The following is a 23,603-nucleotide window of genomic DNA, read 5'->3' on the forward strand; positions in this document are numbered from 1 at the left end:
TGGCCATTTAGGATATAATGGACTGAATGTTGAATGTGCATCTTGTTCAATTTGCACATCTTTTTTTAAACAATAAGTACATACATATTAAATTATATATGATTATAACTGCATGTCATTTTTTTGTTCATGTTTAGATTTAGTAGTTAGATGACAATGCTCGTTTTACATAACAGGAAACAAGTATAATGTCAATTAACTTTTTCCACTTGTCAAAAGCTATTATTTCAAAAGGGCTTTGTGGTGTTAAGTCAAGTTCCAGTCAACTAGTGCCATTTGCTGGTTTGGAGTTGAAATCCAATAATAGTTTCCTGATTGTATAGATTTTACCTGATGCCCATTTCCATATCAGATCTTGCATGTGCATGTTTGACAGAAGCAGTTTTCTCGTTGCTATTGTCTTACTTTTAGGGAGTTTGTTGTTTCATTTCCTGGGCGAAACAACATTTTTCAGATGACTTGAACTCATGTTTTGGGCAGCTAAAGAAACTTTTCTAATAACGTTAGCGTGTTGAATTATTTTACCCCAGCTCCGCTAAAGCTGTTTGGCACTCAATAGCTATCCAAATTCAGGGACTATAAGAACAACAAGATCTTCTGGAAAAACAAGAAGGGAACCTTTGCAATGTTATAAACCATGGTAATACCATTCACCAAGCAGTAAGCTCCATTAGAGGGTACTACCTCAAGATAAATGACTACACCTTCTTTGTGCATTAGTGATCCCCTACTGGACCATATCACATTTGTTTTTTCAATTAATCAATCAATTCGTTCAGCAGTTCATAAATTAATTTGCCAATTCATCCATATGAAAATCAAATTTCTCCACGATTTGCCTGTGAATTAATTGAAAGGTGAATTGCCTGTGTCAAAAAAGCGCAGCCATTTCTAGCCAATTGGAACAGTTACTAAAATTGCAAACAATGAGAATCCAGTCTCAAGCACAACTGCATCAGCCAATAACCTTGCAGCTTACTAGAAAAGACGTTTTAAGCAGCCACTAGCACAAAAAAAAAAAAAAAAGAAAATTTATTTTGATGTAATATTCAGGATCTATCTCGTTCTAACATCTATGGAAATATCTTGCTGGATTATGTATTATTAGTATTATTATATTATTATTTATTATTATATTATTATTTTATTATTTATTATGTATTCATACAGCATAAGTCTATTCCAGGTGACTTATAGTTTTACTATGTAGTAAATGACAAATACAATAAATAAATAAAGTAACTATAGTAGAATTACAATAAATGAATAAAAAAGCAGTATAATAAATACATTTGCAGAATGCATCAGTCCAGTGGGGTGGCAGGATCCAGGCTGCTGTAAATCAATGTGCAGAGTGAGATCAGTAGGGTAGATCAGTGTGTACAGTGAGATCAGAGGGGTAGATCAGTGTGTAGAGTGAGATCAGAGGGGTAGATCGGTGTGTAGAGTGAGATCAGAGGGGTAGCTCAGTCAGGTCTACAAGTAAGTTTTTGTGCTCCGTGTATTTATGATCTGACATACCATTAAGGCCTTTAAATCAAAGACAGAAAAGACTTCAGTATAGCTACCAGTATTCATGGGTCACCAATAAATAACGCAGTGATTCAAATGCTAAACAAATGTGTGCTAAGAGAAAACCATTTTAAAACAATTTATAGAGTCCCGATTAAAGCTATTTTAAATTGGGACTCTTAAATCAAATTAGTGCCAACATGACATAAGTAGATAAAATGACCCAAAATCTAATTTGTGAATCAAAATAAGTAACTTTGTGTTATGTACTAATCTACGGAATGTATTCCTTCATTATAATCAATATAATGTCTATAATACTACACATTACTCTATTGAAAAAAAGGTCGACCAGGGTGAACTCAGCTCACTGTGCACCAGCGACCCCTGTGATCTGGCAGGGCGCCTGCTGTCTTGCCTGTAAGCTGCCCAGAGCTGCGTTGTCCTCCGAAGCTGTAGCTCTGAGGTGGCAGCATGGTGGGCCTGCAGTGTGTAAAAGAAAATTGCCCGTCCCGAGTCAGTGTGGGGGTGGTAGTGGTGAGCTGAGCCTAAAAATAATTTTCTATTCCAAATTGGGGAGCAAATAATAAAAACAATTGGCAACTACCAAATTTTTTTTTTAAAATGGCTAGATCTGTACCCTTCGAGACAAACGTCAACCGATGATTTCAGACCCTTAGAAACCACTTTAATTCAGTGGTAACCTGTCACAAAGATGGCTCAGGTGGGGTGTGTAGGTGATGTCAAACCAGGGAAATTTAACAATGACACAGGTACTGTAGTACAGGGCGAAACTGAGACGCTACGGTGTTCAGTGTTTTTATTGATTAAACAAAAAATAAAGATTTAAACAAAACACAAAACAAAGGATACACTGGCCAAAGTAAAACAAACACAGACTATAATGATATGTTTACAAAAACGATTACCTTTTGGATCTCTCATCGGTAGCATTCGCTCTCGCTTCCAACTCCTCTAAACTCTCTCCTCCTGAATGAGCCTGGAGTGGGTCTTTTCTAATCTATGGCTGGAGCCTTAATTGCCCATTAATAAAGGAATTACCATAAGGCTCCAGCCACATTCCCACAAGATTTCTCGGGATGAGGATTTAACCCCATCCACGCCAACTACACTTTATGAGACCAGCTTTCTCGCCGGTCTCAAATAATAAATAACAATGATGATGGATACATTTAAACATAATATAATAAAAATAATATTAACAACAACAACAATGATAATACAAATATAAAAAGCATATATAAATAAATTAATATACACAAGGGGTAGGCACCCCGTTGCATAACCCCACTGTAACTAATATGTAATTTTAAGCAAGTGTTGAAAGATCTTACATTGAATCTAATATTAGCCATGGGAACTCAATATTTTAGTATTTTAACAATATCGTACTGATTACATCTTCACACTGGACAGATTCCCCTTATCACTCAGCATTCAAAGGGAAAGCAAAAGTGTTTAATCCCAGCTCCTGGACTGGAAGACAAGCTCCTGGGCTTATCATTCTATGCAATATTAATCTATTACATCTATCAAAGTTTTGCTTTCAAACTATGGTGTTGAGGAGACCTGTATTAATTGTATCAATAAATAAGTCAATAACAGCATGCATGTAGAGATATAAGGGAAATAAGGGAAACAAAAAAGGGAACCAAAATAGAAAGTAATATTCATAGAATCAATATACAGTGCTGTGACAGATCCACTTTACCCTGAAGCTGGCAAGAGAATGCACAATATGTGAACCATCAAAGATAGTGAACCATCAAACAGCGAGTCCCATTGATCTGTGCACAGAGTCATGGGATGCAACGGGACTCACTCTTCATTTACACATAGCAAGGATGCAAAGAAACAAAGCTTTTTCCCTGCTTGCTCAATCACACACTTTTTTGTGTAAATTGTTATTTAGAAACTCCTCCCTGATTCTTTAATTGACTCAATTTTGCATGCTCGCTTTTTTTTCAGCACCAGCAAAACACAAATGGCTTGGGTTTGGTTATCATCATATTTCATCCAAAAACTCTGCGTGGTTAATTAAAGACTTTGCAGACAAGTACACAAGCTATGAGTTCACATTGGCGTGATTAGCTATTAGGCAAACACTACTTCTAGTTGGATTTGATTCAGTCTATTCAAGGATTTGAATGTGTCAAAGCGTACAAGAACAAAGGTTTGAGTGCATTTGCATGTTTTGATCTGACGGAGCAGCAGAGGGAGTCTGTTACTCTGTCATACCTAAATGTTGCCTACTTCATTGAGCTTGGGAGAAAAGTGGGCAGGTCTTTATTCAGACAAAAGTTAAAAAACACAAAATATGAAATCTTCAGCTTCTCCATTATCGGGGCAGGAGTGAAACAACACTACAGTTAATTAAAATGTAAAAACAAATGATCTGTGTTGAGGTTAAATAATCAAGTGTGCCAGCAGATACGCTGGGCTGGAACAGAGCAATAGAAAATAAGTCAGATGTTCTCATTCAAACAGCAGGGCTCACAGTTCAATAAAATGGATTTCTGTCCTTTCAGCTGGATACTATAGATACTTGCCCAGTGGGTTTGAGTCGTGGGTTAACAAGGCAAAGGATGCAAATGTGAGTGATCAACTGTTAGAATGAAACATGTTTCTGGTTGGACAATAAATACTGGGTACATCACATACATGAGATTTATTTTTCATATTGTTATTTTATTATGTAGTTAGGAAATTGATTTTAAATAAAGCAATATTTATCATTTACTCATTATTGTAGTCATGTATAATAAATCAACCAATCACTGCAAGGGATTTGTCACAATTCCAGACAATCCTAGCCTGTGAATAGATCTATTTTGTGTTTCATAGCAGGACCCTGTTCTTGCTCAGAGTTTATCGATGTGTAGTGTCGGCTGCCCTGGTGACCCTGCACCCTGTTGACAGTGTTGTTTAAGCGTTTCCTCTTTCATAATCATTGTCTAGTTTTTTTCAATTTCAATTTTAGATCAACGAAAGTCAAAACCACTACAAATATCATAACACAAGGTAACCTCTTTTAAAAGTGTATCACTGTACATTTGAAATCATATTGAATGTAAATGGAAGAGAGTTTCACTTTTAAAGATGTAGGATGACTCATTTGTACATGGCCATTTTATGGAGATCCTATGCCACATGATGTGGGTGTCGGTCAGGGATACATACTGTTTCAAGGCACAAACACCTGTAACGTGTTATTTATTGTATAAGGGAGGGATTGTATGTAGCTTACAAACCTTGTTAGAAGTACTCCTGGAATGTGTATGGCTTAGATAAAGCAGATATCAATATTTCAATAAACAGAGTAAATGGCTGTCAGTGACGTGAGTTTTTACAGTGTGAGACTTAATTGCTCATTTCACATTTGAATAACTGCCTTTTAGAGCATTAGTTACCCAATCAACAATGATTTATTTGCTGGGTGTTCCAGAAAGCAGCTGTTTAGTATGTTTACATTCAGCCAGGGCTGGGTGCAGACTTTGTACACGATCACCATGGTGTGTTATCACAGCTGAGTCATCCTTCCCCTCCTCACAGCATTGTGACTGGCTGCACGTACTGTACACTCCACATTGCAAGCAGCGTTTGCTGTACTGCCAACAGAGCTGTGGGTCACCAAGTGGAAGAAGAAAGAAGTGACTCGAACTGCACTGTGGGGCTAAACGCTTTCGCTTTCCCTTTGAATACTGAGTAATAAGGGGAATCTATCCAGTGTGGAGATGTAATCAGTACGGTGAACTGTTCAAAAGTAAAAGCAGTGATAGAATAAGAAACGTGATTGTTAACTGCAGTGTTTCCTTCCCTTTGAAAAGTTTCCTATAGTGAAAGGATAGCATATTTTAATAAAGCATAGTAAAAGCACGATACAAATAGTAAAGCATAAAAAAAAAAAAAAAACACATGGCAAATCATGATACTGCAGAGTAGAACAGGGAAATGTAGTGATAGACTTCTATAAGGGGTTCTCTCTTGTTATGATATTTGTAGTGGTTCTGACTTTTGTTGCTCTAAAATTTTAATCTTAAAACTAGACAATGATTGTGAAAGAGGAAACATTTGAAAAAACACTGTCAGCAGGTATAGGATCACTATACATTTAAACAGTCTTTAAGTTTTGTGCATAGAGCCAGAGTACAGCTCTGTAAAGCATGAAATAGCGGATCCACGCCTCCCTGTGCCACATCATGCACACTTACAGAACAAACAGCGTTCCTCAGCCTCCCGGTAGGGGGAGCAAAATTGCACACGTGGAAGCTGACTGCCCTGATTGACTGATGAACATGTTATCCAATCAGAGAGCGAGGGGATACATGAATGCCGTGTTTGTGGGCAGAGCTGAAACTTGTCTTTTGGTGGACCAATCTGGGAAATAATAGATTTATCCAGTAGTAACACAATAACTCGCATGGCTGCTCCGTGGAAAGCAAAGTGTTTATGATCATTTTAAATTGTTTTACCACGAGAGGTGTTTTTGTTGATGTTTTAATAGAATGCTTAATGACATCAAAAAAGGATCTTAAACTCAAGAGTTTTTTTTTTTTTTTTAATGTGATGAACCAATTCTGACGCTTGGAACATTTTTGTGAACTAAGGAGAGCAACTCTGCTGCAGAGAAGAACAACAAGGTGAGAGCTGATGTTACGAGTCTTACATGTGTCAGGTTTTTTTTTTTCTTTTTTTTTTGTACAGCCATATCGCGACTGTAGATAGCACGTATCTTTTCCTAATTTTAAGAAATACGATACAGTAACTTACAGTCTTTTGATTCAAAGTATCAGTATATTAAGAGGACAATAAACTTGATGGAATAGACTATAAACTTGTAAAAGCGATAGACAACAGAGTAAAAAAGGGTAACTTATGAATAGAGTAATACTAGATTTACAAATTTTATTACACGCTAGTAATTGATTTTGGAAGCTAAAGGAACACCAAACCAGTTTTAAATAATCAGGTCTCTACCCCTATTACAATGCAATAAAGCATGGTAAAGCATAGGGAAGCACTGTAAAGCCCAGATATTTCATGCATAACATATTTTAAAAAATGACAAACCAGGGTAAACTTTGATAAATACACAGTATAACCACATGTAAAGCACGAATAACTGCAAAACATCAGCTGCGTGATATATACAAACTGTAAACCTAGTTTATGATGTGAACGGTTTTCTATTTTAAAAACCTGGCGTCATAAATAGGAAAGCATTTCCTTAAACCAGCTCCCCGGGAGGTATGGTTTTCTTGTTTGTTTGCCTATATTGTTGATATTTAAGCGAGAGCAGCTCCTTACTACGGTCATTGGTTACAGTACATTTATTTAATTTATTTAAAAATGGTTTATTCAGGAAAGCCCTATAAGCAACACTTAGCTCGTTTACAACGGCGTCCTAATGAGAACAGCACCTCCTACATGTCAATATATATATATAATATATATATATATATATATATATATATATATATATATATATATATATATATATATATATATATATATATAACGACAGTACAACAAATAGTATACATTAAAGTGATGCAGTACGTACACAAGGCTTTGTCAAGTACGCTGTAAACCCTGATAAATCAAGTTTACTCCAAAACAATGAGTCAACTCATTGCTTTATATAATTCAGTTTAGCTTCTCATTTAGTTTTTGTTACTTTCTCTGGGGCTGAGTAAACTCATAATGTATATTATTCATGTAACTTAATCCATTTGTTACTTTTTAATAGTCAAGTTAGTTTGAACATTTTTATTTCATTTAATCAATAAAAAAAAAAGTTAGCAGAGGCAACAGAATGTGCAACGAACAAGCTGTTTTATTAGCTGCCAGTGCAGCACTTCTGCCTATGCACTTAGGTCTCTGTGTGTCTATGTGAGGTCTCTGATGTACGTGCAGCAGGTAAACGGTTCCAGTCAGAGACAGCAGCAAAAGCAAAAGATTTTCTACTTTTTACAATAGGTGCTATAAAATATACACTCACACGTAAACTCCTGAAACAAACTGTTTGAGTAAACAGGTAATGTGTTACATGCCCCTTTAAAAAGGATCTGGTTCCAATGCGAGTTCCTTCTGTTAGCAGGTGATAACGTTAGTTTACCTACCATAAACCTGGTTCCCTGAAAGAGAAGATAGCCACCAAACATTGTTATGGGATACACTCCTGCCTATTGTTTGGTGTCACTGAGCTCATTATATCAAAGCTGACGATAGGCCCCCTCCCCTCAGTGACCATCTCGGTCCCTCCTCCATAGGGTACTTAACCGTCATGCAGTGGAGGAACATTCTGTTTCGCGACAAAGCCGTGATGTCGACCGAAGCGACCTTGCGGTTGGTGGCCATCTTCTCTTTCAGGGAACCAGGTTTACGATAGGTAAACTAACGTTCCCTTTGAATCAAAGATGGCCACCAAACATTGTTATGGGAAGTGTGTTCCAGAGCCGTCGCGAGGGAAGAGAGAATGACAGCATATGAGGGACGCTAAGTCCTGCCTGACCAAGGTCAGCGGCGTGAGCGTGCAACCTCAAGGACCCTAGTGCCCACAGAGGGCAATAAGGGATCTACCATATTCAGGCAGTAGAACCTGACAAAGTATGCGGGGTAGCCCAGCTAGCTGCATCACAGATGTCAGCCATGGAGGCACCTCGGAAGAGGGCCCATGATGTAGCCACACCTATCGTGGAATGTGCAGCTATCCGCTCAGGTGGGGGTAAGCCAGCACTATCATACGCGGTCGAGACTGTGTCCGCAATCCAATGCAACAGCCGGTGCTTGGAGAGGGGCTGTCCCAGGGTCCATGTTCCATGGCAGACAAAGACTGACCCAGCGCTCTTGTCATATCTATATAACATCTCAATGCCTGAACTGGGCAGAGAAGGTTCAGCTTCTTATCCTCTTCCATCGCAAATAGTGGAAGTGATCTACCAGCCTCCAGCAGATCTTGCAGAAACTGCGAGATGGCAGGCATGGGACAGAGGATTGGATCATGACCGTAGGTACGGCAGCAATCTTGAAAACATTTCCACTTATAGGTATAGAGTGACCTAGTGGAATGCGCCCTAGCAGCATGCCCACGACCGCGTCAGACAGCACTAAGGCTGACCAGTGGTCCCTTTCAGGGGTCAGACCCATAGCTGGAGTCTGTCCGGCTCCGGGTGCCAAAGTGTTCCTCTCGCCTGACTGAGAAGATCCCAGAGAAGCAGGATTTCTCAGGCCGGGCCGTTCAATAGCTGGCACAGGGATGAAAACCAGATTCTCCTGTGCCACCTGGGGGCCACTAGGAGAACTGATACCTTCTCTGACCGGACCTTTTTGAGAAAGGCCGGGAGCAATGAACGCATAAAGGAGCGCTCTGGGCCATACATGGGCTAGGGAGTTGACGGCAAGTGTACCACCGCAGCGGTGGAATGAGTACCATAGGGGGCAGTGTGTTGTCTCTGCCGAGGCGAAGAGATCGACCTGCGCCTTCCCGAAACGTTTCCAAATGCGCTCCACAACCCGAGGGTAGAGTCGCCACTATGATGGATGCGGACCCTCCCTCGAGAGGAGGTCCGCCTGCCCGATTCTCCACGCCCGGAACATGCGTCGCCTGAAGGGACAGCAAGTTCTGTTGGGCCCCAATCAGGAGCCTGAAGCTTAGGTGGTGCAACCCCTGGGACCGAAGGCCACCCTGGTGATTGACATATGCCACCACTGATGTGTTGTCTGTGCAGATCAGCACATGTCTGTTCTGTACCACGTGTAGGAAGTACTGGAGGGCAAGGAACACTGCTTGCAGCTCCAGCATGTTGATATGCAGGGACATTCGGCGGCCCAACCAATTCATCACTCTGACTCCTTGCAGCTGCAAGGGGGCGAGGATAGCGTTTACGCACTTTGAAAACGTACGGGGAGTGAGGGAGAGGCCGAACGGCAGCACAAAAAACTTGTACGCGTTGCCCTGAAAGGCGAAGCAGAGGTATTTCATGTGCTGTGGACGAATGGTAACGTGAAAATACGCGTCCCGTAAGTCCACCATGGTGAACCAGTCATCCGGCCAGACAGACAGGACTGTGTGACCATGAGTCAGCATGTGGAACCCCTTCTGTTTTAGAATCCGCAAGTCCAGGATGGGGCGAAAGCCACCGTCCCGCTTCGGTACCAGAAAGTATCTCGAGTAGAAACCCTAGGATCTACGAGATGAGTGGCACGCTTGTCCAGCAAGGCTGCTACTTTGGTCTGGAGCACCGAGGCCTGAAGCGGGTCCGTCAGGAACGTACTTGTGATGCCACATAAAGGAGGGGGTCTCAAACGAAACTGAAGCGCGTAACCGTATTGTACTGTTGCGAGCACCCACGCGTCGGAGGTGCAAGCGTGCCAGTAGTGCAGTTGTTGTTCTGTGATTTGGATCTGAGGCTGCCAGCCTTCAGGGGCCCTGTTGGGGCGGCTGATGCTGGGGTGGAAGCCCTGGAACCACCTTTGTGGTTGTTGCTGCGAGGGCTGGCTATGGCCATGTCCACCACACTAAGGGAGGGTCCTGCCTCTCGCCTGAATGAGGCCTGTAGGCGGTGCCTAAGGTCACCTGGCGGGTCTGTGGCCCAGGGTCTGACCCTACAGACTGGATATCTTGGGCATCGTGTGCAACAGAAGTTGCAGTTCCGTGGCCACCGGCTCTGGTAGCGGGGCATCACACAAAATTCCATCCAGGTATGCAGTGAGCATGCTGGACGTGTTTGCTTGGCGGGTACTTTGGGCTCCCACCACATAGGCTCTACGAACGTGCATCTCCGTGATCCTGCACTGCAGGTTCGGGCACACAGGGTCCTTGGGCATACCTCCTAATGGCAGAGACCTTAACCAAGGCTGCAATGGCTGAGTCCACAAGGGGAAACCCGGCTAGGCCCAGCGGATGTCTCAATTGTGCCGGCGCTGTAGCAGGGTGGTTCCAAGAGGAGCGCACCTCCTCCATGAAATTGGGGAATGCTGGGAAGAGTTGATGGTCGTCATGTGGTCAAAAGATAGAACGGCGTGGCTCTGTCTGTGCTGTCCAGGGGTCCTGCAGGTATGCTGCCGCGTGCCCCATAAACGCGGGCACAGACCCTGCCAGAGGCAGCGAGCTAGTTACCGAGGCAGCCTTGGAACTAGGGGCCGTATCAGCCCGGAATTCAAGCTCCACCTCGACCTCCATATCCGGAGGGAACGCGGACTCCCCCCACGAGGCGGAGATAGAAAGCGCGTCCTTGTCTGAGCAGAGAGCCTGGTCGATCCGCTCACCCTGAACTCCCCCGGAGGGGTCAGGGGGCGGCATAGAGATTATGACCGGCTCAGGGGGTGGGGGGGATGCCACACGGGGGTCCACGGCCGAAGCTGGTGGGGCCTGCCTCTCCAAAAGCTCCATGATCCGACCGATCTGGGCTTTCATGTCCATGACATCCCGCGCCTGCTGAGATTTTTTCAAGGCGACGGGGAGCTGCTGTGGGTTGAAACGGACGTCTGAGCTGAAAAGCCACACAGATGTCTCAGGCGCCTTTTAGGGCTGAGGCGGCATGATCGGTGCCTAGGCACCGCGCACACATAGTGTGGCTGTCCTCCTGTGGGATATTGGTCCCACAGGCCTCGCAGGCATGGAAACCAGCCCTACCCATCATAGCGCCATGTTGGAAACCACTGTGCGCTCTAAACACCATGTGCGCTGCATGCACTGAGCACCGTGGGCACCGGGAGTCGTGTGGCACCGGGTTTAAGCGCACAGAGTAGTACATGCACCTTGTGCACCGAGTGCCATGCAACAATAAACACTGTGTGCACCGAGCACCGCGTGTACCATGCAGCACTGGTATAATGTGCACTGTAATAAAAACAGTTTTTAAATTACAAAAATAGTTAAATATTACAGGACAGATGGGGGAGAGCACACTATCTGTAGATTGAGCGACCTACATCAAGGTGAAGGCACGCAGCCCGCTTACATCTCAACCCAACAACAAGGGAAGCCTCTGTGAAGAGTAGATGGCTGGCCCTGCGAAAGCAGCCACGGAGCGGCTAGCACTCTGTGCGAGTATGGGGACGTGTAGCTACAATCAAAACAATAACTCGACAACAGGGACAAGGCAAGCCCAGTCCCGTGGAGTAGTAGTGCTCTCCGAAGTAAGAAAGGGTGAAAAACACACAATTCTTAAGAATAATACTTACCGTACTAAGACGGACAGACAGAAAGAAGCAGCCTGACATGAGGAGCGCACAGGTTCTGATAGTCAGAAATAGAATAACAAGGCTACACATTTTTTAATTACTGATGCCAGGAAAAGCGGCCATGCCAGCTTTCAGCACAAAGTGCAGGGGAACTAGCAGTAGCTTACGCAGCACTTTTTAGAAGAAAAAGAGGCTCAATGTAACACAGAGGTCTTACCATACCAATTATGAGAAGCAAAAGAGAATGATCCTCCCCTGCGTGCCGGTTAAGTACCCTCGGGAGGCGGGACCGAGGGGGTCACTAAGGGGAGGGGGCCTATCGGCAGCTTTGATATAAATAGCTCAGTGACACCTACCAATAGGCAGGAGTGTATCCCGTAACGATGTTTGGTGGCCATCTTCAAATTGAAAGGGAACTCATTTACTCTAGAGTAGAAGGTACAATGATGTTCTAGGGGAGTGCACCGAAGAACAAATCTACAGATCCTATTATACATTATATCAATCTTCTTCAGTGTCTTCTTACTAGCATTCCTATAGATCACATTGTTGTAGTCTAGAATAGGGAATAAAAGCTGTTGCTAATTTAAACCGTGCTATAAAATTTAAAAAATGTCACTGAGCATACAATACTCTGAACGTCCTACCAATTTTACTACATACATCTTTAATATGTTTTTCAAATTTAAGCGATGTGTCAATATAAACGCCTAGATATTTAAAAGTGTCAGCTCTCTCCAATGGTGTAGTATTACAAGTAACAATAGTACAATTTGATCTAGTAGTTTGTATAATTTACTCTGAACCAAATAGCATGATATTTATCTTTTTTCATTTAAGATCAGACCATTTTCATCAAACCAATGGTTTTCTAAAAGTTTCAGAAAATCACTCTGTAGTATCTATGCAAACTAACTGATCTGGCAAACTTTTTGAGACAACAATTTTAGGAAAAAGCCTATAGGTCACACCGGTGTATAAGTCGCACCCCCCTTTTTAGGACCCTAAAAATCCCTAGAAAATAGACTTATACAAAGATTTTTACAGTAACTGGTACCATACTTAAATCGGTATTCTGCTCTTAAGTTAGTCCCCATTTACTGCATCACTGAGTGACAGGTAGGTCAATATTACTGTTTGTAAATTACAATATCTTAATAACATCATTAACTCATAAGGCAATTATATAGGCTGTTGGTTGTACCGGACATTGTCGCACCCCGTGTGAAGAGGAGTCCAGTGCCATCAACTAGTCTGGTGATAATATTGATGGTGATTAGAATGTAAATTTACCACATCAATGATATTACTTTCTAATCACCCTGCATGTTATTTATATAGCTTGTCAAGGACTTTAGTAACCCAAAATGAGAGAGTATGTGCTGAAACAGATCAGCTGTGTTGTTGTGTTTAATGTTCCCAGCAGAGCTGGGGTGCAGTTGTGTTCCATTCATGTATTACAGAGCTAGCAGGGTAGGGATGTGTGTCACTCTAATGCTCTCTGCCTGGTGCTGCTTGTTATCACAGGATTGTTCCATCCTTGTATCTCTTGCAACATAATCCTGTTTTTTTTTAATTTTATATTTTATTTTATGGACTCTTTGGAACTGTCTTCCAGCTTTGGTGTGTGATTCTCCCACCATCGCTCGCTTTAAATCAACTCCCAAGACCCACCAGTTCTCTCTTGCTTTCCATGCTCTTTAAGCCTGATATCTGCTATTAGCTGCTGTGTTGCTGCTACTATTTCATTTATTATGCACGTTCCACTGTATTTAATGTATCATGCATTTTATGGATTGTTTTTTTTACTGTATATCATGTATTATGCATTTCTCTGTTTTAAAGTATTATGGATTTTCTTGTTACTGCATCTTGTAAAGTGCTTTGTGATGGTGGGCCACTATGCAAGGCTCTATATAAAATAAAGATTGATTGATTATAACGATAAAGGTCTGTTGATAAAACAAATAGTTTTGTATAATTTTTTTACAGACTCAAACATTATCATAGAATTGGGATTTCACACAAGGTTGATGAAGACCATGTGTTGTTTTAATGCTGTACTTTTTTTCATTGTCTAGATTTCTGTTCACTTGCAGTGCCATTTTCATACATTCTTCAAATGTAGTTTTGTTTGTCTCACTGAAGCTGTTTTTCACTCTCTAATTAGGCAACTACAGTAGATCTGACAATAACACATCTGCTGAAAACAACCTTATCAATGTTTTTTGCATGTGGAAAAGTCTCCATATAACAGAACTTCAGGTCCTCGATAAGCAGTCTTTTCTATGGCTTTATTGCATATATTCTCTTATTCATTAACAAGGATAAAGCCTAGACCTAATTGTATTCATCCATTTTCGTCTGCTGCTGAGAGTATACAGCCAGCATCTTCAGCCCAATGCTGTCTGCAGATACAAAAACAAACCTTGCCCAGTTTAGAAGTGTAACTAGATATTAGAAGCAAATAGCATGTATTTCTTAAACACTGTGTGCCATTGTTGTGTTTTTTTAGTTATATGTACCTCAGGTTGCTATCTCCTTGAACAAGTGTCTGAAAAGATTCAGAATGAAAAGAGTGAAACGCATGATGTTTGTACGGTATTGAGTGTGCATAAAAGCCTTTCCTCTGCAACTGATTTATTCGTAAGATAACTAGTCTCTCTTGTCAACCAAGATTGCTTGATGCTGTTTGTTTAGTATGAATATTTTATGAAATCTATACATCTGTGTTTATGTTTACTATGTGTCATGTGTTTCTTAGGGGCAGCTGTTCTCTGTTTGACCCACGGTAACCCATCTTGAAGAGTATGTGCCTGATTACTTTGTTTGCTTCTCAGTTGGATAGACAGTCTAATTGAAAGCAGCGTCTTCCTAGGGACTTGTTTTGCCTGATTAGTGCCTCCCTTGATGCTGCAATCTCCACTTCAAGTGAATTCTTCAATAACAGCACCTGTAATAATTCTAGTGAGCTCCTACCTGCACTCTGTCACCATAGATACAGATGTGGCTCCCCCTCTTCAGAAATATTGAGGACCTGCAACCAACAGTAGCAGAAGAGCTTGTGAATTACAGACTTATGCGTCTTTTTATTAATTGGCCAAACATTTGTATTTTTTTACAGTGTAAATTAATGTACTAAAAAAAGCATTTACCTTCAACTGGGGTGAAGTAACCCTTAAATACATTTCCCAAAGTAAAACCATAGCAAACTAGTGACAGCAAGGTAAAGCATACGTAAGCACTGTAAATCTCAGAGAGGAATGGTAAAGCATATTAAAAGAACAAACTGTAGTAAACTATTGTAAATGCACAACAAAAGGCTTGCAAATATCTAGGGCTTCACAGTACTCATTTGTACCAGATCACATAAACACAGAAAACAAAATAAATTAAATCAAAATACATTAAATATAAGTTAATAACGAATAATAAATTCCAGCCTCATGTCAATAGAATTTCAGACCAAAGTCTCTTGCACTCTGTCCCAAACCGCCAGTCTAGTGATTCTACCGCAACATTTGAATGCACAGTTTTATAAAAAGAAATACAGGACCTTCATACAGTGCAAAAGTGGACAAAAAATAAAACCTCAGGCAGAGGTGTCTGTGTTCAGTTGCGGAAGGATGGTTTTAGTGTAGAATTCCTTAGCTTCATCAGGTGAGTTAAACATTTTTTTTTTGTGCCATTGAACATAACCCTCAGACGAGCTGGATGCAGCAGGCCAAATTTAGCTCTAGCATTATACAGAAGAGATTTTTCTTCAGCATATGCATCCCGTTTCCGGCTTAACTCTGGGCTAAAATCAAGAAACTTCCAAGAAGTCAAGCATGAGCGTATCTGGTCGGGAACACACTTTGCCCTCCGGAATCCTCACAGCTTGAAGGTACTGCCAGCGTGAGCGATTTTCCAGGTCAACTTTTGCCCAAAGCTTCTTGTTCACAGCAGCGCGTGTGGATTCAAGGGATGTAACTGTGTTACCGACATCGGTGAGCGATGTCACCACCTCGACCACCCTTTTTTATGAGAAAAGCATGGGGAAACTGCAGAATTACCTGCCACCAACTTGTTATTTATTAATTAAAGGCTGAAACGGCTACACGTTTTACCATACGGAAAAGTGCTTATCTGTTTTGTTTTGTGAGGTGATTTGAAGAAGTGTACTGGGTTTAAATTTTACACCTGAGATTTGTACAGTGCTCCCCCTTTATAAGGCTGCCCTTTATACTGCGGAACAGGTTATAAGGCGGAACGCTCATGCTCCCATTTGCCCCATAATGCCATTAACTAACACTAGTATTCTCGTTACAAGGCAGAACACAAACAGCACAGTCTCTTAACCATGGCTCCCATCTACAGTGTTATTAAGGGGAGCTCTGTATAATCCAGTGCTAAATCTGAGGCACAAACATGTTGGGAATAATGGCTGATATGATGTCAAAATGCTTTTCTCTATACCTCTTTTGAATAGTATAAGATATAACTAAATATTGTGTTAAAGGAGCACAATACAGCACATGAAGTGAATGAGTACAAGAATTAGCTGCACCTTTTCATCTCTCTAAATTGCCAGCATATTCTAAATTGAAGTATAAAATACAAGAACAGAAGTAAAAGATCTTCAACAGAAGGAAAAGGGTTAAAAAAGCAAATCTTGGAAGAAAGTGGATTTTAAAACCCTGGGTAACTATTTTTAAACATGCCTTGATCCAAGAGGCACAGAAAAGGCAGTTAATTCAAACTTACTAACAGTGTAAAAAAAATGTCTGTGTTGGACAGGATTTGTTTGTCACAGTACTCAGGGTTGTATGTCTCTGCTATTTCATTGTACTACAGTTAAAATGCTCAAACATAAGGCAACTTTTTCAAGCAATTAAAGTTAAAATTCATCAAACATAAGGCAACTTTTTCAGGCAATTTCCACATTGTGCAAGGTTCAAGCAACACAATCTAACCATTATTGATTTGAGGAAATTGGTCAAATTGGCAAAAATAAATAGTTGACTGGTATGATGGCCTAAAAAGATGAGTCTCTGGTGAACTCACAATGTTTCCTTATCCCTTTTCAGTGGCAGCGTAGGGTGTTTTCCAAAGAAACTCCCCAGAGGCTAAAATACTTGACTCTATATGGACGTATAGCAATATATAAGTTAGATATCATTCAGTAACCCGGACTCATATCAACAATGTATATGCAAACAGCACATCATTTCAGATCAAACTAATAATGAAATTCCATTATTTAAATACAAATGACAGCTCTTGTAAATGAACCCTTTGTCAGCTACAAGGGTAATGGGTACAAATGCATTCCACATACAAAAAAACAGTTAACTTATTATTTAAATGCATACAAATAGTTTATATTAGACTATTATTTAAACACATATTTATTGAATAAATATTGTTTTGAAGTCCTAAGCTGGTTTTTTTAAATATTTAATGTATTTATTATAAAAAAAAAAAAAAAAAAAAAAAAACTGTGCTATTAACATTAAATGGCTTTACAAATTCACAAATAGAAATATAAACTACACACATAAATATTATGTTGTACGTAAATTCAACATGTACAAAATCTAGTAAATAACTGAATAAAAAATTGAATAATCAACTGTCACATTGCATAAAAAGTAGCTTCAGAGCAGTAGGAAGCCATAGGCATTACCTACCGGTGGCAGCTTTGCAATAAAAAAAAAACTTTCTGAAAAGGGTTAATTTTTCTTGTATGGCACTCATGATGGAACTTCACCTAGAGAAACACAGAATACACGCATAGCGAGTATGAAGCCAGTATCTCTAAATGTTAGGTCTTTATCATCCAGAAACCAGAAGGTCATGTGTCACCAAATATGGCAGCCATCGCGGGTCACAGGTCAAAGTGAAGGGTTTCGTTTGATTTTTGTGCAGTTTGATCTGCCTGAGGAGTTTTCATAACACTGAAAATGTGTTTTGTGGTGGTAATTCATATCTGATAAGATTTACTGGAATGAGTTTGTTAGCTATCTGTACTTTAAGCATGTTTTCCATTTTGAGATTTCATTCGTTTTCCTGAGTGGCATCAGCTGGGCTGCACAGTGCACATGGTATTCTTGATGTTTGTTGTGTGGTTCTCATTTTCATCAGAGCTTCGTGTGCACCTGCAGAAAGAACAGAAAATTCATACAAGGGGGCTGAAATTCATTGATATTTATATTAGGCACAACACTTGTCCAGGCATTATGCTTTGTTTTGTTTATTAATGAGGCAGGGGTACAGTGTGGGCAGAGATACTCAGTACTTCAGTAGTAGGATTTAAAAAAAAAAACACTCCCCTAACACTGTGCGGTAGTATTTGAAACTTTCACATCAGTTGGCAACTGGAGTGTAGTAATCCCAAACTTCTCCTTGTGGACAGAAGCCAATATTTTAATCCCAACTGTGATAATCAAGATGAAATGGTAATTTTGCATATGGTCTCTGTAGCATGGCCAAGATTTAGCTAGGAAGGAAACTGAACTACCCTCAACATCCTTTTTTCATACATAGTAGCAGAGTGTGTGATGTTAACTATAGACTGGGCACAAGAATAAAGATTTAAATGTCTATATATGTGATGAGTCAAAGGGGTTTCGGTCTGTGATTCAGCCTCCCGACAGTAGGTGGCATCAAACCAACTCGGGACTTCCCTTACCAAGATCTCGTGACCATGGCAAAAGTCATCTTTTGAGGGGCGGCACCTTGGTGAGGGGCGGAAGTACGAGTATGTAAATTCCAGCCACTGGAGTCAAGTGAAGGATAAGGACACGTGTCGGTTGGGGATTGGTGTTCCACTGACTACAGAGGCGGGACATTACATACTAAAGGGAACGTACTACTGTGTTCGGGGTTGGTCCGAAAGTAAAGTAGGAGGAGTAACGGGTGGAGGGAGAGTCTGGTTTTGTGCAGCGGGATTTTTTTGAAACACTAACATTTCTTTTGTCTTTTTTTTGTTTATGTATGGTCACCACGAAGACAAATTAAAGACGAGTCATCACAGTTTGTTTTGGATTCCACCCCTGCACTCCTTCCCTCACACCATTTTGTTTTTTTGTTTGTTATTTAATCCTTTTGTTGTGTATAGAAAATAAAAATAAATTATTTTATTTCTGTACACATAAATTACTGTCTGGACATTCCATTTAATACACTCTCGCCTCACACGTGGTGTCAGAAGTGAAAATGGATCCAGCTACAGTTTTGACAATGTTTAGGGAGCAGGAGGAGAAGCGAGAGGAGAGAGAGACACGGCACCTGGAACAGCTCGCCCAGTTCTTGGGACAGCTGGTAGAAAAACTATCAATATCAACATCAGAGAGAGCGGTTGCCCGGATGTTTGCAGCTCAGCCTAATCTTCAGAAGATGACCTCGGAAGATGATCCCGAGGCTTTCTTGATTACGTTTGAGAGAGTGGCAGAGGCTGCAGAGTGGCCTAGGGAACACTGGGCCATGAAATTGGCACCCTGCCTGACAGGGGAAGCTCAGGCAGCGTATCGAGCCCTGACGGCCACGAATGCAGGGGACTATGTTAAAGTTAAAGAAGCCATTCTCTCACGCCTCGGGATCACGGAGGAAACATACCGGCGCCGTTTTCGGGAATACCAGCTGTCCAAGGGGATGCGGCCCCGGGTTGCGGGACAATATCTTTTAGATCAGTGCACCCGGTGGCTGCGGCCAGAAGAACATACACCCCAAGAACTGGTGCAGAAAATAGTTATAGAACAGTTTGCGTCTATACTACCGCCAGGGAATCGAGAGTGGATTAAGAGGAATAGACCTACCACTCTCGAGGATGCCCTCCTCCTGGCGGAGGCCTACGAAGACGCAAACGAAGGTGCCGGGTCAGACCCCACTCCTGCCCCTAAACTAACTCGGACCAACCAACCAATGAAGCCCAGAGGGGGTAACCGGACCTTCAGACCATGGAGGTCGAGGTTAGCCCCATCCTGGGCGAGAGAGAATCCCCCTAACCTGCCGGTCGCGGACTCGCAGGACAGATTAACTCCGTTGATGCCTCCTAACCAAGTGTGCTACCAATGTAATGAGCCTGGACACATTGCCAGGAATTGTCCAGTAATAAAGGTGGACCTGGCGACAAGATCCTGGTCAGCAGTAACAGGTAGGAACACTGGGGAATGTCGGGAGGGCCCTTATCAGTTAAGAGTACAGGTCGGGGGAAAGAGTACTTACGCATTTGCGGACTCTGGGTGTGCACAAACATTGATTCGGCAAGCTCTCTTGGATGGGGTAGCCTGGGAGCCACAGGGTAAAGTGGCTATCTCCTGTATTCATGGAGAAACTCGGGTTTATCCCACCACTAAAGTTAGACTTATTGTAGGTGATTATTCAGCTTGCGTTAAAGTGGCTGTAGCGCAATGTTTACCATACCCTGTTCTCCTGGGAAGAGACTGGCCGTTTTTTGATCGTATTTTAGGTCGGGAAATGGTCTTAGTTTCTACCAGGGGACAATTAAAGCAACAGGAGAAAACAATTGGCGAGATTTTTCCGTTGCAATCCGACCTGTTTAACCCTAAAATCCGCCCAAGAAAAACAAAAAGAGAGCGTCGGGTGGAAAAATATGAGGGAACTCTGAGACGACAAGGGGAGGGGTCTGACACAAAAGTAAACCAATCGCTGAAACGGCAAGGAAAGGGAGTAGGTATTCAGTGTAACCGGGGCTGCGAGGTTACTGAGGTGGAAGGTCATGTAATAAAAGACACTCCTCTCTGTGTACCTAACCATTGGGACCGAGATATTGACTTGGGATATGAACAACAAAATGATCCCACGTTACAGTATGCTTGGAAACGGGTTAGATATATCGAGGGGAAGGATATGCAGGAAGGACAACCGGTGGTATTTCCGCATTTTTCTGTATCTGGGCACTTATTATATAGAATAACCCGGGCTCCCGGGACGGGACAGCTCGTAAAACAGTTATTGGTTCCTAGGCCTTTTCAGTCAGAAATCATGAGATTGGCGCATGACATTCCATTTTCAGGTCATTTGGGAACTGAAAAGACTCAGGAACGAATTCTGGCCCGGTTTTTTTGGCCTGGGGTTTATGGTCTGGTGCGGAAGTATGTATCGGAGTGTCCTGAATGTCAATTAGCTGCCCCTAAGTCAGTTCGCCCCGCACCTCTGGTTCCACTTCCAATTATTGGGGTACCGTTTGAAAGGATTGGTGTAGATTTAGTAGGCCCTCTGGAGGGAACAGAGTCAGGATATCGGTATATTTTAGTAGTAGTGGACTACGCAACGAGATATCCAGAAGCTGTTCCCTTACGCTCTATGAATGCAATAGCTGTAGCGAATGAATTGGTAAAAATATTCTCTAGGGTGGGAATCCCGAAAGAAATTCTCACTGATCAGGGCACTAATTTTATGTCAGACTGTATTCAGCAACTATATAAATTATTGAAAATTCGTTCAATTAGAACCTCAGTTTTTCATCCACAAACGGATGGGCTTGTTGAACGATTTAATCAGACTTTGAAAAATATGTTGCGCCGCTTTGTAGATCAAGAAAAACGCAATTGGGCTAAACTGCTTCCCTACTTGCTCTTTGCAGTTCGCGAGGTACCACAATCCTCAACGGGGTTTTCCCCGTTTGAGCTCTTGTACGGTCGGCAGCCGCGGGGTATCTTGGATCTCATAAGAGAAGGCTGGGAAGAACAGTCAAAGGAGTCTAAAAATGTAGTAAAATACGTGTTGCAGTTACGCGATCGCTTAGAATTAGTCGGTCGATTGGCACATGACAATCTCAAAGCGGCACAGCAGAAGCAGCAACAAAGCTACAATAAAAATGCAAGAATTCGGAACTTTCGACCTGGAGACAAAGTGTTGTTATTGTTGCCCTCATCGGAATCTAAGTTGTTTGCTAAATGGCAGGGTCCCTTTCAGGTTATTCGAGCAATTGGTAAAGTCAATTATGAGATCCGACAGCCTGGGCGTCGGAAAGAAAGTCAAATTTATCATGTTAATCTCCTGAAACCGTGGAAAGAACGGGAAGTCCATTTTATATCTCCTGTACAGGAGGGAGAGGATTTTGGACCCTCAATTGAGTCAGAGTCAGCAATTGAGGTCCCGATGGGGGAACAATTAACTCCTGATCAGCGTGAAGAGGTAAGCAATCTAATTAAAATGTTCAGTGATGTGTTTTCTAACGTGCCTGGAAGAACGCATTTGATCGAACATGCTATTATCACTCCGCCAGGTCTAAGAGTTAGACAGAGACCGTATCGCATTCCAGAGAGTCGGAGAGATTCTGTTCGAAGGGAGGTGGAGTGTATGTTGAAACTTGGGGTAATTGAACCTTCCCGAAGTGAGTGGTGTAGCCCAATAGTACCAATAGACAAGCCAGATGGGTCACTACGATTATGTATCGATTTTAGGAGGGTGAATGCTATCTCCAAGTTTGATGCATATCCCATGCCTCGAGTAGATGAACTCTTAGACAAACTGGGGCAAGCTCGGTTTATTTCAACTCTGGATCTGACGAAAGGATATTGGCAAATTCCATTAACGAAAGCCTCTCGTGAGAAAACGGCATTTTCAACCCCAGAGGGTCTTTTTCAATTTTGTACTATGCCGTTCGGACTTCATGGAGCGCCTGCTACTTTTCAGAGACTAATGGACAGGGTTTTACAACCTCATCGAGAGTATGCAGCTGCGTATATCGATGATGTAGTCATTTATAGTTCTTCCTGGAGAGAACATTTGACTAGATTAGAAGCCGTCTTACAGTCTCTGAGGAGGGCGGGGCTCACAGCGAACATGGCAAAGTGCGCTATTGGAAAAGAAGAAACTAAATATTTAGGTTTCATAATGGGTAAGGGTAGAGTGAAACCGTTGGTTTCAAAAGTCCAGGCTTTGTTGGATTCACCGGTACCTACCACGAAAACCCAGGTGAGATCACTGTTAGGGTTGGCTGGTTATTACCGCCGCTTTATTCCACACTTTTCCACTATAGCCGCCCCTCTCACTGATCTCACTAAAAAGAACGCTCCAAATAAAATTAAGTGGAGTGCAGAGTGTCAGACAGCCTTTGAATCTATTAAAACTAATTTGAGTCAGGCCCCAGCATTAATAAGCCCGGATTTCAGCCGAGAGTTCGTCCTGCAGACAGATGCATCGCAGACTGGTCTGGGGGCGGTTCTGTCCCAGGAGAGAGATGGTATAGAACACCCGATACTATACATCAGTCGGAAGTTACTGCCCAGAGAACAGAGGTATTCGGTAGTGGAGAAAGAATGCCTGGCAGTGAAATGGGCAGTGGAATCTTTAAAATACTATCTTCTGGGACGACCCTTTGTACTCATCACAGATCACGCTTCTTTAAAGTGGTTAGACACGATGAAGGATTCAAACGCTAGGATTACGCGGTGGTACCTGGCGCTCCAACCCTTCGCCTTTCAAATAAGGTATCGTGCGGGTAAGTTACATCAAAATGCTGATTTTTTTTCCCGGGAGGGAGGTAAAAGGGAAGGGTTAGAGGTTTCCGAGTGTTCCTTCGGCTCCACTCTGAGGGGTGGGATATGTGATGAGTCAAAGGGGTTTCGGTCTGTGATTCAGCCTCCCGACAGTAGGTGGCATCAAACCAACTCGGGACTTCCCTTACCAAGATCTCGTGACCATGGCAAAAGTCATCTTTTGAGGGGCGGCACCTTGGTGAGGGGCGGAAGTACGAGTATGTAAATTCCAGCCACTGGAGTCAAGTGAAGGATAAGGACACGTGTCGGTTGGGGATTGGTGTTCCACTGACTACAGAGGCGGGACATTACATACTAAAGGGAACGTACTACTGTGTTCGGGGTTGGTCCGAAAGTAAAGTAGGAGGAGTAACGGGTGGAGGGAGAGTCTGG

General features: G+C 42.1%; 1 protein-coding gene across 1 annotated transcript in view; it reads left to right on the top strand.

Moving 5' to 3' along the window:
• Positions 1-5,916: 5,916 nt before the first annotated feature.
• Positions 5,917-23,603, top strand: part of tmem45a (transmembrane protein 45a) — a 34,623-nt gene continuing 16,936 nt past the window's right edge. Inside the window, exon 1 of the mRNA XM_041258932.1 lies at positions 5,917-6,173. The gene's annotated coding sequence lies outside the window, so the exon portion shown is untranslated. The remainder of the gene's footprint in view (positions 6,174-23,603) is intronic.

The sequence above is a fragment of the Polyodon spathula genome, chromosome 9, assembly GCF_017654505.1.
Source record: "Polyodon spathula isolate WHYD16114869_AA chromosome 9, ASM1765450v1, whole genome shotgun sequence".
Classification (NCBI taxonomy): Eukaryota; Metazoa; Chordata; class Actinopteri; order Acipenseriformes; family Polyodontidae; genus Polyodon; species Polyodon spathula.